We start from the raw sequence: 3647 nt of genomic DNA on the forward strand, positions 1-3647 counted from the left end.
AAATAGCGTTTGCAGATGTCTACGTATCGTAGCAATAGAGTTCATATGATTCTTAAAACGCGATATCGCATCTCATTTCTATGTTTCATGGTAAGATATAATATGATTTGTTAAGTGTTATGTATTTCTCGTCTACACTTCAAATGAATGTAAATGCGACACTTCCTTGCAAGGAAATAGCGTTTGCAGATGTCTACGTATCGAAGCAATAGAGTTCAAAATGCTTTTTAAAACGAGATATTGCATCTCATACCTGTGTTTCATGATAAGATATAATATTCATTGCGAAGTGTTATGCATTCCTCGTCTACGATTCAAATGAAAGTAAATGCGACACTTCCTTGCAAGGAAATAACGATTGCAGATGTCTACGTATCGTAGCAATAGCTTTCTAATGCTTCTTAAAACGCGATATCGCGTCTCATTTATATGTTTCATGGTAAGATATAATATGATTTGCGAAGTGTCATGTATTCCTCGTCTACACTTCAAATGAATGAAAATGCGACACTTCCTTGCAAGGAAATAGCGTTTGCAGATGTCTACGTATCGTAGCAGTAGAGTTCTAATGCTTCTTAAAGCGCGATATCGCATCTCATTTCTATGTTTCATGGTAAGATATAATATGATTTGCGAAGTGTTATGTATTCCTCGTCTACACTTCAAATGAATGTAAATGCGACACTTCCTTGCAAAGAAATAGCGTTTGCAGATGTCTACGTATCGTAGCAATAGATTTCTAATGCTTCTTAAAGCGCGATATCGCATCTCATTTCTATGGTGCATGGTAAGATGTAATATTCATTGCGAAGTGTTATATAGTCCTCCTCCACACTTCAAATGAATGTAAATGCTACACTTCCTTGCCAGGAAATAGCGTTTGCAAATGTCTACCTATCGTAGCAATGGAGTTCTAATGCTTCTTAAAACGCGATATCGCATCTCATTTCTATGTTTCATGGTAAGATATAATATGATTTGCGAAGTGTTATGTATTTCTCGTCTACACTTCAAATGAATGTGAATGCGATACTTCCTCGCTAGGAAATAGCGTTTGCAGATGTCTACGTATCGTAGCAGTAGCTTTCTAATGCTTCTTAAAACGAGATATTGCATCTCATTTCTATGTTTCATGGTAAGATATAATATGATTTGCGAAGTGTCATGTATTCCTCGTCTACACTTCAAATGAATGAAAATGCGACACTTCCTTGCAAGGAAATAGCGTTTGCAGATGTCTACGTATCGTAGCAATAGGGTTCTAATGCTTCTTAAAGCGCGATATCGCATCTCATTTCTATGTTTCATGGTAAGATATAACATGATTTGCGAAGTGTTATGTATTCCTCGTCTACACTTCAAATGAATGTGAATGCGGTACTTCCTCGCTAGGAAATAGCGTTTGCAGATGTCTACGTCTCGTAGCAATAGCTTTTTAATGCCTCTTAAAACGCGATATCGCATCTCATTTCTATGTTTCATGGTAAGATATAATATGATTTGCGAAGTGTCATGTATTCCTCGTCTACACTTCAAATGAATGAAAATGCGACACTTCCTTGCAAGGAAATAGCGTTTGCAGATGTCTACGTATCGTAGCAATAGATTTCTAATGCTTCTTAAAGCGCGATATCGCATCTCATTTCTATGTTGCATGGTAAGATGTAATATTCATTGCGAAGTGTTATGTAGTCCTCCTCCACACTTCAAATGAATGTAAATGCTACACTTCCTTGCCAGGAAATAGCGTTTGCAAATGTCTACCTATCGTAGCAATGGAGTTCTAATGCTTCTTAAAACGCGATATCGCATCTCATTTCTATGTTAAGATATAACATGATTTGCGAAGTGTTATGTATTCCTCGTCTACACTTCAAATGAATGTGAATGCGGTACTTCCTCGCTAGGAAATAGCGTTTGCAGATGTCTACGTCTCGTAGCAATAGCTTTTTAATGCCTCTTAAAACGCGATATCGCATCTCATTTCTATGTTTCATGGTAAGATATAATATGATTTGCGAAGTGTCATGTATTCCTCGTCTACACTTCAAATGAATGAAAATGCGACACTTCCTTGCAAGGAAATAGCGTTTGCAGATGTCTACGTATCGTAGCAATAGATTTCTAATGCTTCTTAAAGCGCGATATCGCATCTCATTTCTATGTTTCATGGTAAGATATAACATGATTTGCGAAGTGTTATGTATTCCTCGTCTACACTTCAAATGAATGTGAATGCGGTACTTCCTCGCTAGGAAATAGCGTTTGCAGATGTCTACGTCTCGTAGCAATAGCTTTTTAATGCCTCTTAAAACGCGATATCGCATCTCATTTCTATGTTTCATGGTAAGATATAATATGATTTGTTAAGTGTTATGTATTTCTCGTCTACACTTCAAATGAATGTAAATGCGACACTTCCTTGCGAGGAAATAGCGTTTGCAGATGTCTACGTATCGAAGCAATAGAGTTCAAATGCTTCTTAAAACGAGATATTGCATCTCATATCTGTGTTTCATGATAAGATATAATATTCATTGCGAAGTGTTATGCATTCCTCGTCTACGATTCAAATGAAAGTAAATGCGACACTTCCTTGCAAGGAAATAACGATTGCAGATGTCTACGTATCGTAGCAATAGCTTTCTAATGCTTCTTAAAACGCGATATCGCGTCTCATTTCTATGTTTCATGGTAAGATATAATATGATTTGCGAAGTGTTATGTATTCCTCGTCTACACTTCAAATGAATGAAAATGCGACACTTCCTTGCAAGGAAATAGCGTTTGCAGATGTCTACGTATCGTAGCAATGGAGTTCTTATGTTACTTAAAACGCGATATCGCATCTCATTTCTATGTTTCATGGTAAGATATAATATGATTTGCGAAGTGTCATGTATTCCCCGTCTACACTTCAAATGAATGTGAATGCGACATTTCCTCGCTAGGACATAGCGTTTGCAGATGTCTGCGTATCGTAGCAACAGATTTCTAATGCTTCTTAAAGCGCGATATCGCATCTCATTTCTATGTTGCATGGTAAGATGTAATATTCATTGCGAAGTGTTATGCATTCCTCGTCTACGATTCAAATGAAAGTAAATGCGACACTTCCTTGCAAGGAAATAACGATTGCAGATGTCTACGTATCGTAGTAATAGGGTTCATATGATTCTTAAAACGCGATATCGCATCTCATTTCTATGTTTCATGGTAAGATATAACATGATTTGCGAAGTGTCATGTATTCCTCGTCTACACTTCAAATAAATGTAAATGCGACACTTCCTAGCAAGGAAATTGCGTTTGCAGATGTCTACGTACCGTAGCAATAGCTTTCTAATGCTTCTTAAAACGCGATATCGCATCTCATTTCTATGTTTCATGGCAAGATATAATATGATTTGCGAAGTATCATGTATTCCTCGTCTACACTTCAAATGAATGTAAATGCGACACTTCCTTGCTAGGAAATAGCGTCTGCAGATGTCTAGGTATCGTAGCAATTGAGTTCAAATGCTTCTTAAAACGAGATATTGCATCTCATATCTATGTTTCATGATAAGATATAATATTCATTGCGAAGTGTTATGCATTCCTCGTCTACGATTCAAATGAATGTAAATGCGACACTTCCTTGCAAG

This window comes from Xylocopa sonorina, unplaced genomic scaffold (genome assembly GCF_050948175.1).
Source record: "Xylocopa sonorina isolate GNS202 unplaced genomic scaffold, iyXylSono1_principal scaffold0358, whole genome shotgun sequence".
Classification (NCBI taxonomy): Eukaryota; Metazoa; Arthropoda; class Insecta; order Hymenoptera; family Apidae; genus Xylocopa; species Xylocopa sonorina.